The 15,129-nt window shown below is 37.1% G+C and overlaps 1 protein-coding gene and 1 long non-coding RNA gene across 34 annotated transcripts in view; one reads left to right on the forward strand and one right to left on the reverse strand.

The window, feature by feature from the left end:
* Positions 1–15,129, forward strand: part of DLG2 (discs large MAGUK scaffold protein 2) — a 1,055,145-nt gene that overhangs the window by 670,542 nt on the left and 369,474 nt on the right. The window lies entirely within an intron of this gene.
* Positions 1–15,129, reverse strand: part of LOC110364928 (uncharacterized) — a 66,218-nt gene that overhangs the window by 25,649 nt on the left and 25,440 nt on the right. The window contains exon 4 of one of the 3 annotated variants that reach the window (XR_010469788.1): positions 4,829–4,882. This is a non-coding gene — a long non-coding RNA (uncharacterized LOC110364928). Of the gene's footprint in view, positions 1–4,828; positions 4,883–8,709; positions 9,424–15,129 lie in introns of those variants that run through there. The other 2 variants (XR_010469789.1, XR_010469787.1) reach the window with 2 other exon arrangements.

Consider the following 15,129-nt stretch of genomic DNA (forward strand, 5'->3'; position numbering starts at 1 on the left):
AAGGAACTAGACAAAGGCAAGACTAAGAGACAAAGTAAGTAATTCCTAAATAATTTTGTTATTGTAACAGTAAGTTTGAGAAAACAGTTCATTGTTCTGGAGATACTGAGAAAGCAGACATTAACCCAGTGAATAATTTAAAGCAGTATGCAAATTTAAATGTGTGGAGAAACCATTTTTTCTAATTATTTTGTTCTAGTGTCATAAGGCATAGACAAGTGCCTGTAACTTAACTTTCCTTTCCTTTCCTTTCCTTTCCTTTCCTTTCCTTTCCTTTCCTTTCCTTTCCTTTCCTTTCCTTTCCTTTCCTTTCCTTTCCTTTCCTTTCCTTTCCTTTCCTTTCCTTTCCTTTCCTTTCCTTTCCTTTCCTTTCCTTTCCTTTCCTTTCCTTTCCTTCCCTTCCCTTTCCCTTTCCCTTTCCCTTTCCCTTTCCCTTTCCCTTTCCCTTTCCCTTTCCCTTTCCTCTCTTTCCTTTTCATTTACGTTCTCTTTCATTCTTTTTATCTTTGTAATGTATCAGTTAAATAGTAAAGCACTTAGCAATAAAGTTTCCATGAAAAAAGCCTGCTAAAGCAACAGTATTTTTTTAAATAGAATGAAATAGCTCTTCTGTTAAACCTGCAAACTGGCCAAATTCTGCCAATTATGTTTTGTTGTTGTTTTTCTTCTAACCAAAAGCACTGTCCTGTCATATTTGTCAGAGAGGAGAGTGTGATGGTGTTTGCTTGATCTCAGGCAGTAGTATGTGGCCATTTAACAAACAAACAAAGCAGACAAGCTATAACCTGAAAATATATTATAGAAAGAAGCCAGAGAAAGGGCAATATCCTGTACTATATTAACTTACGGAAGCAGCAAAAAAAAGAGAATGCTATTGTAGCAGGTGAAAAAGATAATGCAAAAAAATGAAAAAAGAAAAGGCACCCACCAGAAATTATAAAGGAATGGGCAGAAAGTAGAAATCAGACCATCAGAGAAAACAACAGATGGGACGTTCATCTTGCTTTAGGCACGCACTCATAAACTGATCCAAAGCCTCATGAAGTCAATAGGAGGCTCTTCGCAGCCACTAATGGATTTTGGATCTGGCCCTAATGCAGAGGGTGATATAGGCTAATTGCTTTACTTAGTCTGCTGATAGAGCTGATAGATGTGGTTTCATAGATGCAAACAAGTGAAAAAAAAATGTTTAAAATTCTTCAGCTAAATACATACAGTGTGGAGAGCTCCCAGAAAGCATAGCAGTCAGAAGTTTGTTCTTGCTGATTTTGTGTTTCAATCACCAATTATTTATGTATTTTTTCATGTTTCCATACAAATATTTTATAACTCTTAAATTTAATAATTTTGTATGTGTGCAATGGGGAGAGTTATTCATAGGATTATTTAGCTTTCATGCACTTAGCCTGTTTCTAGTGTGTTACTGATCCTTAAAAATACACAGACTAATGCTAGTATGGTAAATATTTTCTCATCTGTATCACCATGAATTTATTTATTGATGTCCCTCTATTCTAGCTGGATTGGGTGTTGGTTGTTTCAATTTTAGTGTTTCTGGTTACTGAGAGAAACAACGCTAGGGACTGTAAAATTACAAGGGACGTAACTTCTCTGTCTGGAGGACATGTTGTGCTAATAACACATACTAGGTATCCCTGGATTTCATTGCCAATATATTTACCAGATAGTGACTGAAACAGAAATAAATGGTAATATTTTAGATCTCGCTAATGAATATCTCATGTGAGATCTGAGTTCAGCAAAGGAGTTAGGAACAAGTCACATCAAACCAATTGTTTAAATTAAAAGAAAATATTTTAATTTAGTTTCTCAGTGTATAAAGGGAGAACTCTAAGAAGCCAGAGGATGCAGTTATTGAGCTAAGTTGTGGAGGTAAACACTGGAAATGGAGATTTCGAAAGGCTTTCAGTGAGTTTTGCAACTTAGTGGGGGAAAAAAGGCAATAGTGGCCTTATGTGGAGGAAAAGATGATTGAGAGTACAAAAAATGATTGGTTTGTGACAAAAAGTACATCTGAGAGATCAGTATTTTAGAGAGAAGTGAGAATCAGCAAATATCAAGCTGAAAAAGACCTTGCTAAAAAAAAAAATGTAATTGTCACAAGTTTCTTTTCTAAATAGTGAAAGAACAGTGAATAAGTTTTGGAGCACTACCTAGTGAGATAAAATAGTGATTAGTTTTTTGCTGTCTTCAAACTAGAGCTTTGACTCTGTATTTCTTTAGGACCATCATTCTGAATACGGATAAAAGACAAAACAGCAAGTTGTTCTGAAATAGAAGTTATAAGCAAGAAAAACTTCAAGAGCCAAAACTGCATTCAGGTTGTGTGAGGGCAGGTGATTTCCTTTCAAGAATTTTAAATAAACTAATTAAAGTTTTTAACACATCCATCAAGTCAGTGTTCACACATTTGAAGTGGATTATAGAAAGTTCATGTAATGGGAAAGGTAAAATATGTTGTAACCCATAGTTTCAACTAAATAGTCTGCTAAACTTAGAACAGCTTTGAATGTTCTTTGATATTTAGGTCATGAAAATAAATGGAAAATTTGATAAAATTCAACAGAGCTTGGTAAAGCTAGAAGCTACCAGACTAGTCTGATAGCTTCTAGCTTTACCAAACTGTTGAATTTTTTTTGTAACTGACTTCCTAGGGAAAGAAGATCTACAGTCCGTTTCTTGAGTTAAACATAGTAAGCACTATGTTAGAGAATGTGGGGATTAGTAAAAAAACTGTGACATGGATAGTACCTGTTATTATGGGCAATAGCAGGGATTGCTTTAAAGAGGTAACTGTCAGATTGGAAGATTATTAGATGAGTTCTCTAGGATGGTTCTTGAGATGTATTCTGTTTAGTAATGATCTTAGCACAAAATGTTTCCACTTTAGACACCCTTATGTCAGTGAAATTACCTTATACCACAGTGGGTTTTTTTAAGAGTTTTCAGTATGGGGGGAATGTAAGCATCCTAAAGATATCAGTGGGTCATCTAAAGAACTAATGTAAAAAAAGAACTAATGTAAAAAAAGATAATTAAATTTAATCATACAAAGTGGTATGTTAAGTACCTCTAACTAAGAGCAAGAACTTATGCTATATAACTGACAGAGGTGAAAAAGATTTTCATGAAGTAGTCTTGTATAAGTAAATTAATGTTAAGTAGTTGTAAAAAAAGGCAAACTGAAAAAGATGTGCGGGCCTAGCAATATCAAAGGAGGTATTTCCTGTAGATATGAAGAGATATTAAAGCTATGTACCCAAGTGTCATTAGGTACATTGGACTATTGCATTTGAGTCTGGTTTCCTGTGTTAAACAAAATGGATTTAAATGAAGATGGGCTCAGGAAATGGCTGCTGGAATAGTTCAGGTAATAGGCTGGCTTCTGAGAAGAGTCTAAAAACTTGTCCCTTTAAGTCTAGAAAAGCAAAGACTGAAATGAGAAATTAATGCCATCTGTAAATATATTTGATGAGGGTGAAAACCAGAGGGGGAAGATAATTAGGTAGATCAAAGAAAATTGTTGGCTGAATAACAAATGAGTCTGAATTGGCCATGTATAAATGTAGGTTGAAAACTGAATGAAGTTACTAACCTTCAAAGCCATTGTCTGTCCTAACACTGACTTCGTGGTATAGCCTCCCAGTAAGAATGATTTTTGAAGAAGAGGTTGGCCAGTTTATAAATGGGATAACATTATACAGTTGTCTGCAGCAGCCACAGGGCTCAACCCAGAAACCAAAGACACCTTTTTCTGTGATTCTGGGAAATGTGCTCTAGACAACACTCTAAGATTCACATTTTTAAAACCTGTCTATACATATAAACAAGACAGATCAAATCCTCATTTTCATGTAGAATGCATCAAATAGTTAATTGCTGCTCCAGGCCTAGACAGTGATTTTAAATCTACATCTGCTCCAGATGCATTAAAGCATCCCCTACATTCCTCCTCAGGCTACGTGGAACCACAGTCATGCTCTCACCTGAGCAGGTGGTTGGATTCTGCATTTATAGCTCCAGCTGCCCTGGCCCGTACATCACGAGATACTTTGCCACCAGTGTTGAGGTCAGGAGAGGAGCAAGCTTGTGGTGCACGAGGACTATTTCTGAGTGTTGTGGTTAACACACCCCCACCAGCTCAAGACTGTGTTGAAAGGCAGCGTAGATGTATCAAACTATACCCATACACATTTCCCAAAGTTATGTTATGCTACTCTCAGCACCTTGAAAGTGTCATCTTCTCCTTTTTTTGTAAAGTGCTAGGATAATCAAGTTCTGCTTCGTGACTACCGTTCCTTGAGTTAGCACAGTACAAATGATAAATGAGTAACTTGTTATTCATTCACTTCAATTAAAGAAGTCCAAGGAACCTTTTTAACATTGCATTCATTTACAGTTTTCACAGAATTACAGGTGCCCGTAGTTTTGCAGTATTTCACTATCGTTTCATTATTGTTCTGATTCTACTATTGTTTGTTAAGTTGGAAAGATATGACGGGTCTGATTTAAATCATTTTCTTCATGGCATGCAGGTAATAGATCTGGGCTTTTCAGTTCATGTTATTTTTCTAAATAGCTGTTAATGGACTTGAGAAGAGGGAAACTTATCCCTGAAGTACCTTTATCAAATAATGAAAACAAATGTCCCTTGCCAAGTATAGAAAAGATCTTCTAAAGGGCAAGCCTCTTCATTCAAACGCTTTCACTGCATGGACAGAAACAGGATTTATATTTCTTTCTCCTTTTCATTTGTGTAAGTTTAGCTACAACCGGAGAATCCCCTTACTTTCTCTCCAGTTCTTACCTCGAATAAGAGCAAGGGATCTAATCCATCTTTGCCATTGATCATTCTTCTCTTCTGAAAAGACAGATAGAAAACTAATAGTTTCAATTGTGCTTCTGTGACTACATATTATCTACTTTTGAGGTAAATTTCACACTTCTTACTTTGCATTCTGTGTCTATGATTTGTCCTTGACCTGGCTTATTTTGCCAGAGATTAAGTTTTTATCCTGTTGCTGTTTTCTTTCTTATCCATAAGTGCCAAACAAAAGTCTTTTTCCATTCATTGTATCACTCATCACCACCACCCCCAATGCTAAAAATAATGGAAATTTCTGTATGTCCAGAATTTCGTGTAAGTAGTTGAAAACACACTGAATTTCAGTGGGAGTAAAGTAGTTTTCCTTTGTTCATGTGAGTAAAATTTCATTTAATTTATAATTCACTGCTTAGTGCATAGAGATTTTTGGTCAATCTCATTCAAGTTTTTCCATTTTCTCTCTCTTTTTTTTTTTTTTTTCTCCTGATTCCAAGCATCTTAGCCATCACATGCCAAAATTCAGATATTGCAAAATATCAGATTTGGAACTTCCTAGGTTGACATGGGGCCACAGCAGTGTCATTGCCTAGAGTGCTCACTGTGCACTAGGCAAGGCTGGAAGAGATAGTAGAGAGGACAGGGAGGAGAGTTAAAGCACATATTTGCTGATTTATGCAGGACAAGTATTTCATTCTCGATGTTTTCTTGAAAAATATTACATTCATGAGAAGAGGATGTTTGTAAAGAAATTACCTAAAACATGGTGTTAAGTATTAATAAAAACAGATTGATTATCCTCAAAATTACTGATAGCTCTTTTCAACCCCTTCTTCCAAACCAGAAACACCTTGTTGTGCTCTTTCCAATTCATTTGGCATCACTTGCTGAATAGCGCATCTCACCGGTTCCTTGTGTTCACCCATCTGTTTGTTTGCACCACCAGTATTCTGTGCACCTTCTTACACTTAAATTGTAAATTTTTAGGTTGTTTGGGATTTGTGTTTGCACAGCACTTAACAGAAAAATCTATATTTATAATAGTGTATGTGGAAAAGCTCACAAGTATGTCTGGTTGCGTCTCAGCTCCATAACTCCTTACTTCCCCAAAAAGCCCTTCCATGCAGTGAAGTTACAGCTGGTACAAACAGGTCCAGAAGATTCCTGAACCAGCTGGACGACAATTTTTTGGTACAGGTACAAACGGAACTGACCAGGAAAGATGCCTTCCTAGATTTGGACAGGAGCCAACAGTGTCCCTGGCAGCCAAGAGGGACCTGTGTCCCGGGTGCATCCAGCACAGCATGGCCAGCCGGGCAGGGAGAGGATTGTCCCGCTCTGCTCTGCACTGGGGCGGCCTCACCTGGAGCACTGTGTGCAGGGCTGGGCAACACAGGATACACAGGATACAAAGGATATAAAGCTACTGGAGGGTGTCCAGAAGAGGGCTATGAAGTTGGTGAAGGGTTTGGAGGGAAGGAGAGCAGACTGAGGGGAGAGCTCATGGTGGCTACAGCTTCCTCACAAGGGGAGGAGGAGGGGCAGGCGCTGAGCTCTTCTCTCTGGCGACCAGTGACAGAACCCGAGGGAATGGCAGGAAGATGTGCCAGGGGAGGTTTAGGTTGGACATGAGGAAAAGGTTCTTCCCCCAGAGGGTGCTGGACACTGAACAGGCTCCCCAGGGAGGTGTCACAGCCCCAAGCCTGACAGTGTTCAAGAAGAGACTGGACAATGTCCTCAGACACACGGTGTGAACTGTGGGGTTGTCCTGTGCAGGGACAGGAGTTGGACTCGGTGGTACTTGTGGGTCCCTTCCAACTCAGGGCATTCTCTGATTCTGTGAAAATAAAGGAAAGCAGGATGTACAGGTGGACATCATGCATGGCTGCAAGAACCTGATTTTAGGCAGTAGGAGTTCAGGGACCCTGTGGTTTTCAATGCTTAGGGGCCGGTTTGAGCATATCCATATTCTTCATGAGTCATGGCTTCTAGTACTTGTTGCAGTGTATGATAAAATCTGTAATTAAAACAGTAAGCAATTGAGACCACTATGAAATAGAAAAGACAGTAATAAAATTACCCATACAGAACAGTTTTACCTGATGGCTACAACACAGTTCGTGAAGGTGCAATGCTAAGCCCTCTCTTAATTAGAATCAGTGCAGGGTAAGAATGTAGTCAATAAGTAATGAAAGAAAAGCCTTTCAGTTGCCAGTTAGACACTTCAGATCATGCATACTTTATGAAATTCTGAAAACATTGGTAAACATGCAGCAGCAAGTGTATTAAATTATATGAAATTAATGATGGCTTTAGGGGTAGATGAGTTTGGCTGGCATTTAATTATATGTTTGGTTTTTTATATAAATGCATTGCAAGTCATTTCTATACAGTCAAGTTTTTATAGGTTTGATTGTGTGCATTCTCTCATTTGCTAACTGTGTTCCCAAGTTACATCCCTGTTTCTGTTGAGTAACTATTCAAACAAAAAGGAGTTCCTGATGTAACAAGTTGCGAAAGACAAGACCATAAATTTCTGTGCACTTATACAAGAGATCTCTCAGATATTTTTGTAAAAGAAGTTTTTCAAGAGGAATTTTTTCATAAAACTTTATCTATGATACCTCCCACAAAAATATTTTTAATTAATTATCATTCTGATTTTGTTAGATCAGAAATATTTTTTCTGCTGATTTGACCTGAAAGCAATTTGCTTGGATTGTAGCATTTCCCATTGACCATAAATTTCAAAACTTATCAATTCTAATTTTTGCTGAATCTTACCAGGAGGCTTTTCTAATACTAATTGTAGCCTAATTCCATCCTAGTAAAGTTAAAAAATAAAAAAAAAAGGTATTATTTCTATTCATCTCTATTTATTATCTCATTAAATTCAACTATTCTGTATATATATCATTGCTCAAAAGATGGTTTTGACTACAACCCGTGGTAAGAATATGCAATTGTTTCTTCAAATTTCAACCATTTCCTAAGAGTTGCTGAACTCCTTCAGACAGAATTTTTGTCTCATCTCATATCTACCTGTCAAATAGCAAGTAAATACTGCTTTTCTTTTTCTCTTATACTGTCCCTCTCTCGTGATTTAAATGCTACTGATGATGTCAAATTACTACATTCCCTCTTTGGTGAAAAAAACACAGAGTCAAGGGCAATATCAGCGCAAGTTTTCAGGATTGCTTCAGTTTGTGTTCACCAATGTGTCACTGATCTTTAAGGAGCAGCTTGGATAAGTGAAGGTATTGCGGTTTCCAGAGGAGGATATTTCTTGGCTTGACTGTTACACCAATTTGCCAATTATTAATGACTATCACGATATAAATGTTAATGCTCGTAGCATCACGCAGAAGCCTCAAATAGAAATGGGGATTTGTGGTCTGGCTTGCTTTTTCCTCAAAAGAAAAAAAACACTACAAACCCTTCTGGCACTGAAGATTACATTCTTCATCCTTTTGTCTCAGCTTCCTGCCCTCTTGTCAAGAGACACGATCTCCTCCCTACCTCTTGTCCACTCTCACCTTCTTATTGTTTTATTCAGCTTCCCAGAGACTTCCTCAGACTTCTTACCAGTTCTCTTCCCCTCTCCTAGTGTGCCTCTGTGTTCACAAATGTCCTTATTGTCCCTCTTTACCTTGAGTAACCAGTTCAGCTTTGTGAAGGGTCTGATATTCAGCATATGGCTTACTTTGGGGAAAAAATTCCCTTTGCAGGAAAGAATAAGAATTCTCTCCTGGAGAATTTTGTGTATATGGTTTCTAGTTTACAACTGTGTAAGGCAGCGTAACCAGTAGATATCAAAAGTAAAAAGACATACAGACAGTTTCACTGAATATTTATTAAACCTTAGACTCTGGAATTCAGCTTATTTTCTTATATTCCAGTTTACTTAGCAGTATTTCCGGTGCTGATTAACACGACCTGGTGTTAGATTCCCTTAGATTCCTGCTAGGTTAATTATACAGGTTATGCAGTTTCTTACATTATTTTGACACAACAAGAAATCTTGAATACATTAAAGTCAACATCAGACAAAATAAGAAACCCAAAAAGGAATAATCACAGAACTTGCTAGAGAGCTAGAGAAAATGAAAATATGGTAACTAAATGCAGAAAAATACTCAAGAAAGCATAAAAATATTTTTACTTTGTGTTTTTAAGGGACATGTGAAGAAAAAATCATAAGGCTGCAGAATTAAAGTAGTGATACTACAGAGGTTAAGCAAAGAGCAAGACTAAACAGGGAGTAGTGTTGCAAGGAGATATGGAACAAATTAATTTACTTTGCAGAAATGGTTAATACCAAGGTTTACTTTAGCAATGGGCAAAATTGTATTAGGAGTGAGTAGCTGCCCTGGTGCTGGAGGGACATGGGAAATGAACAACATTTAGACCTCATTAGGAGCTCTTAATCATCCTGTTTTCACTTTAGCATTGTGATGTGTGCCTGGGGTGCTGTTTCCACAGCAGAGTCCTTTTGGTGGAGGGAGTCATTTTGTACCTCAGGTGCCTCCTGCTATTCTTCATTGCTGCTCCAGCACTCCTGTTGGCTTCTCCATCCTCTGCTGGAAGAACCCATAAAAGGCAGCAATAGATCTCACAAGCTGCTTTTGAGCTGTGAAAGCAGAATCTGACACAGTAGTTTGGATAAGGCAAACTTATCCTATAATGGGAAAAGTAGCAGTCCTGGGAAAAAGAGTCAGAGAACTTGGTGATGTATCCGATCTCGTCAGCTGTCCTCCACCAAGGACAGGCCTTTGGACAGCCTCTAAATGCTTCCCTCCCTTCTGTTGAAAAGCAGCTGAGCAAAGGGGAAAGTTTCCTGGAAAGGTAAGTTCACACTGAACAGTCGTAGGTGCATATGATGCGTTCTGGTGTTGGTTGTACCATCTGGAAGAAAGGCTGCCTTATACTTTTATTATAGTCACTATGAGTTTTCTAAACCTTAAGAGGAAAATCACGGTTCTGTTTTCTTGGGTTATTAGGTCAGAAGACTGATTCATTCTTACACAAAAATATGTGTTGTAACTGTAGGGTAACTGCACCAATGCTGATGAAAAAAGAACCCCATGAAAACAGCACGTTTTTCTAGGTATTACTTGAAAGAAAAAATACAAAACTAAAATCTGAACTGCTGAATTACTGCTATAAATTGTCAGAGTAGATTTTTGTAAGACTTCAGATACTGAAAAAGAGCTGAAGGAATTAAAAGCAAAATGGAATTTTAGCTTCTAGATAAAATGAAAAGAAAACATCCTCTACAGGAAAAAAAGACTAGAAAATAATCTGTGAAAGTGTTCTGAGAATAGATGTAATAGACGCAAACAATATTGAGCTAATTTTCTGATTTTTAATGATAGAACTATTATGCAGGAGTCAATTACTCTGCTATAAAGAAGAAAATAAAATAGTTGCAGGCACGATTAGGAAGAATGGACTGATTAAGTCAACACAATAGTCTTTCCAGTTCCTGGGGAGAGGGTAAATATTTCTTTAAGACCTTATTAAGAAAACGGAAACAGAGCTGAAGACTAACTGTACAACACCAATCAATACTAACTGATCTTGAATTTGTCCTGCTGAGAGAGTTGGGTAGGATGCCATATATGTGAAAGATGATATTCAGTGTAGGAACCTGATCCAGAGTGTTTTTATCTGTGGAAAATCAATATGATTATTCACGACAGAAGAAGTACATGTGGAGTAAATAAGAACAGGACTCATTCCTGAAGCTGGAATACCTTTAAGCAGCTTCAGTGAAGATTCAGCTGCAGCGGTGGAAGGTTCTGTATCTTTGAAAACAGGGGCCTATTGCTTTTTGCAGTACAGTATTCCCTGTCCACTTTTCCACTAGGAAACCCTGTTGGTTAATGATTTAAGCATTCTCATGAGCTTATAAATTTCACACTGGCTCCTATGAAAAGCTGATTTACTGCTTCTTCAGTGGATGGGCGAGGGAGAGGCTTTCTGGAAGTATAACATCAATGTTGAACTAGTACAGCTCAATAGTTTAATTTTTTTTTCTTTTTTAAAATTCTTCAATAGAAAGTCTATTTTGCGACCACTTTAATTTAATTAATTTAAATTTTTACACTGGACAAAGCTGAGAAAGAAGGCCATTCTTTTTAGTTGTTTGTAGTGACTGAGCTTGATATGAAATCTGGAGGAAAACTTATATGTTCACTGGGGTATCATTCTCTGAGATAATTAGTGGTCTAATCATGTTTCCACGTGCTCAAACTCTTCCCTTTCAGTTTTATTCACCCAACAAAAAATAACCCACCTTTCAATTCAGCGCCCTGTTTGGAGAAGTTTGCAGTAAAGTTAAATGAAAACAAGTTTTCTCTATTATGTTATTTCATGAGCTGACACGGTAAGTTTAAATTCAAAAAGTTTTATGAAATATAGTTATGGGAATCTTGAACAACAGATGGTGGATAAACACTGTACGCTTTGAAATTTTGTATTCATAGCACTTGTTCTGTCTGTGTTGTGGGTTCACTCTGTGGATGACTCACAGACAAATATGCACTCACAGATAATGCAGATAATCACAGATAATTCAGTTCTGAAATTTTCTTGGTTTCCTGGCTGTGCTGTCTAAATGCCGCTAACGAAGCAGTCGGACTTGCTACTCTGTGCATGCCACGCTACTTTGCTGAAAGGAAGGTGTTTTCATTAACTGTCATAATGGTTTTCACCTTTGGCCTGGCAGTATTAAAAAAACAGCCTAATAATTAGGAATGGTGGTTAGCCATGGTGAGAGTGGGAAGATTAATTGCCTCTTGTAGGTCAGTAAGTTTTACAAAGGCATTTCTTAGTGAATTTACCCATGTTTTTTCAGTTTTACTTACGGGTTTTGTGTTTACTATTGTTAAATTTGACTAGGAAATAACTTTTAAAAAATAATTTAAAATGTCTATTGCAGAAGCGTTTGAATCTAAAACAAACAAAGCTCTGCAAGAATTTTGTCTCAAAATGAATATTGAGCACTTCGGAACAAGAAAGAGTGGGCAGCGATGCCAAACATGTTCCATTCTGTCTTTGGTGTTGGCACATGATAGTGGCATAGCACAAAGACAGGACATTTGTAAAATCAGGCTTGTTAGAAAGGGTCAAGTCAAGTATTTTTTACCTAAGTGCTCAAACATTCAATTCATTTACTGTAATATTGATTTACTTGTAAAATATCTCTAAAATCTTGGTATCGTGTTGCGGCTTTTGGCACAGATCTAACAGTTGCTTGAGGCCAAAGTTGAAATCTTGTCTAGTACAGTCACATGCAAAACTTTTAATGCCTTTTCAAAAGCTTCAGAAGCTTCTCTTATGTTATTCCAAATCCTCTTATTGTTTCTACATTTGTTGTTTTGATAGCGTATTTTGAAATTCACTTTTTAAATTAATTTCAATGCACATTGCAGCATATTAGTATTTTTGTAAATGTATTCAACACTGAGTAACTACAATGTTTCTGTGTCACTGAACCAAATTCCTAATCATAATTAAAATTTACTCTCTCTGTATAAGGGTATAATCATCAATTATTTTTTTTCCTGGTTTTATATTTCCGTGGCTTAAAAGAGCTAAGTTGTTAAATGCATCAACATCTCTTATCCCCTTTGTACTGACATATATAGTTTAACAATTCAGAGTAGGCAAAGCCCATTATGTGTTTCTGAGTCCTGAATAGGTGTTAATATTTGCCCATTGTTATGTGTTGTTGTCCTCTCCTCTTGGACTATCTCCGTGTTGTAGGAGAGAATAGCTTTAAACTTTATAAAACCTTACAGAAGTGACTGCAGGAGGGAAAGATCTGGGAGAGATTAATATGCGTCAGGATTCTGTAAGTTGTTATTAACTGTATTGCCAAATCACATAATCACAGAATTTCAGGGATTGGAAGGGACCTCAAAAGGTCACCCAGTCCAATCCCCCTGCCGGAGCAGGAACACCCAGATAAGGTTACACAGGAAGGTGTCCAGGTGGGTTTGAATGTCTCCAGAGAAGGAGACTCCACAACCCCCCTGGGCAGCCTGTTCCAGGCTCTGTCACCCTCACTGAGAAGAAGTTTCTTTTCAGATTTAAGTGGAATCTTTTGTGTTCCAGTTTGAACCCATTACCCCTTGTCCTACCATTGGTTGTCACCGAGAAGAGCCTGGCTCCATCCTCGTGACACTCACCCTTTATATATCTATAAACATTAATGAGGTCACCTCTTCTCCACATTTTAAAAGAATCAAGAAAAAAGGGTCAAGATATGTTCCACTTCCTCCCATTCCCCTGCCCCATATTTCCAAAAATCTCATAATAGGAAAAATCTTTGCCAGAAATTATTTTCTTTTACTTTATTGAAATCTTGTGTATACGTGATGTACACCAAAAATATGTATAATTTCAGATAAATTAAAGCAGTGACATTGCTCTATAGAGAACGCTGAGGTAGGCACTGAAATGGATCGATGTGTGGAACAGCCATCCTCTCTTTCCCTATTCATACAACATCCCACATCAGATTGCTGAGAAAACAAATACCTTTTTTAAGTTTGTTCCCCTTAAGACCAGAATTTAATAGGCATTTCAGTTGTCTGTTTTCATGCAGTTTGTTAACTCAGTGATTGTTGCTTTCATTCAAAATCTAAATCCTTCATACAGTGTCAGTTTTGGCATAAAACAACATGCATGTTGTGGGTATTTTGGCCACTTCTCATATTACTATCTATGATTGTATATCTCACAGGCTTCCTGTGTCCAAAGTTCAGTTCAGTGGAGAGATTGTATTGATTACGTTTATATGGATCCCTCGTGTTTCTCAATAATAAATGTCTGTCTAACTTTTGCATGGATTTTTTTTTTCCTGGATAACTTTGGAGACTATGACAAACCTTAATAGATGTTAAAAATTAATTAGATGTGATACAATTTTTCTTTGATGGATTTTTACCTTTCACATGCCTTTGCTCACAAGTAGATTACATTGCAATGACAATGTGAAATTTGTGTTCTAGCTATAGAATTTTAATGACAAATCTTATTTCATCTGCCCCCTTGTTTTTTTAATGACATTGCCACTATTAACAGTAGATTTATAAATGCAGAGTTAGGCATGCAAAATAAAAATCTAGTGCTGAATGGAGTCTGTGGATATTCCAAAATGTAAGGACAATGTACTGTAGAAGAAGTACATGCATTAGTATATGTTTGACTTTAGATTAAGTTGATGCATATCATGGGAATGGGGAGATGTGTAATAGTTAAAATAACCATTCTTGTGCTTTGAATAAGATTTTAAACAAAATCTGAAAAGAGAAAAAAATAAATATTTAATATGTATTAATACCCAATAATACTGTTTCCTTGTGTTAAATGTTTTGGGGTTATACCTACTGTCTCCATAGTGAATTTCCAGAATGGGTCTTGAGAAAAGCCAGCCAAGGTATCAGCCATGGTTTCTCATAAAGTTTTATATGTTTGGCTGTATATCACTGTTGTCAAGGTGAGAGTTGCATGTGAAATGTTACGTTACAAACTTTTTTGAGGTATCTATCTTCTTTTTTTAAGACTTCTGCTTCACAGTGGTAGAAATGTGATCTCTTTCACGTGTTTTCTTGGGGGAAATATGTTAAGTGAAAGGAAAAGGATTCACAATCAAAAAAATACTTATCTAGGGTGTGGGAAAATGGGATTGACATGCCTCCTCTGCCTGATGTGTAACAGGGATTTTTCCATGGTGAATGCTTAGCTTTGCTGAGGTGTGTCTTTCTCCTGTTGGACCTGTTCCACTTTGAATATACGATTATATATTCATTAGATCAGGGATAGTGTGCCTGGTGATTAAGACACTCCTTTGAAATGTAAACCCCGGTGGTGCCTGTTCCAGAACAGTAGTTTGGTTCAGGTTTTGCAGCACCGATGAGTTCCTCATCAACGACCTGCTGTTTATTCTGATCTCATTCTCTCTCTTTCTTGCTTTTTAGGACCCTTTCTTACCTCAATTTACTCTCTCATTTTAGAGCATAAATTGCATGCCAGGACTAAAAAACTATCAAATGAAAGCTGATTGCAACTGATAAATGTATGTGAAACATTTTGACTTGCACCAATTTGCATGTTGATGAATTGCAGTGCAGAGGTGTTTCTTTCCATACGGTATATAGAGAGGATGTGTAGCATGCCCAGCCTAATCGAAAATGTTCTACTGAATACTTCTTAAAAACCAGGAAAAATGGATGCCACTTATTTTGTACAAAAATATACAATCATCTAAAAAAGAT

This window comes from Columba livia, chromosome 1 (genome assembly GCF_036013475.1).
Source record: "Columba livia isolate bColLiv1 breed racing homer chromosome 1, bColLiv1.pat.W.v2, whole genome shotgun sequence".
In the NCBI taxonomy this organism is placed as follows: domain Eukaryota; kingdom Metazoa; phylum Chordata; class Aves; order Columbiformes; family Columbidae; genus Columba; species Columba livia.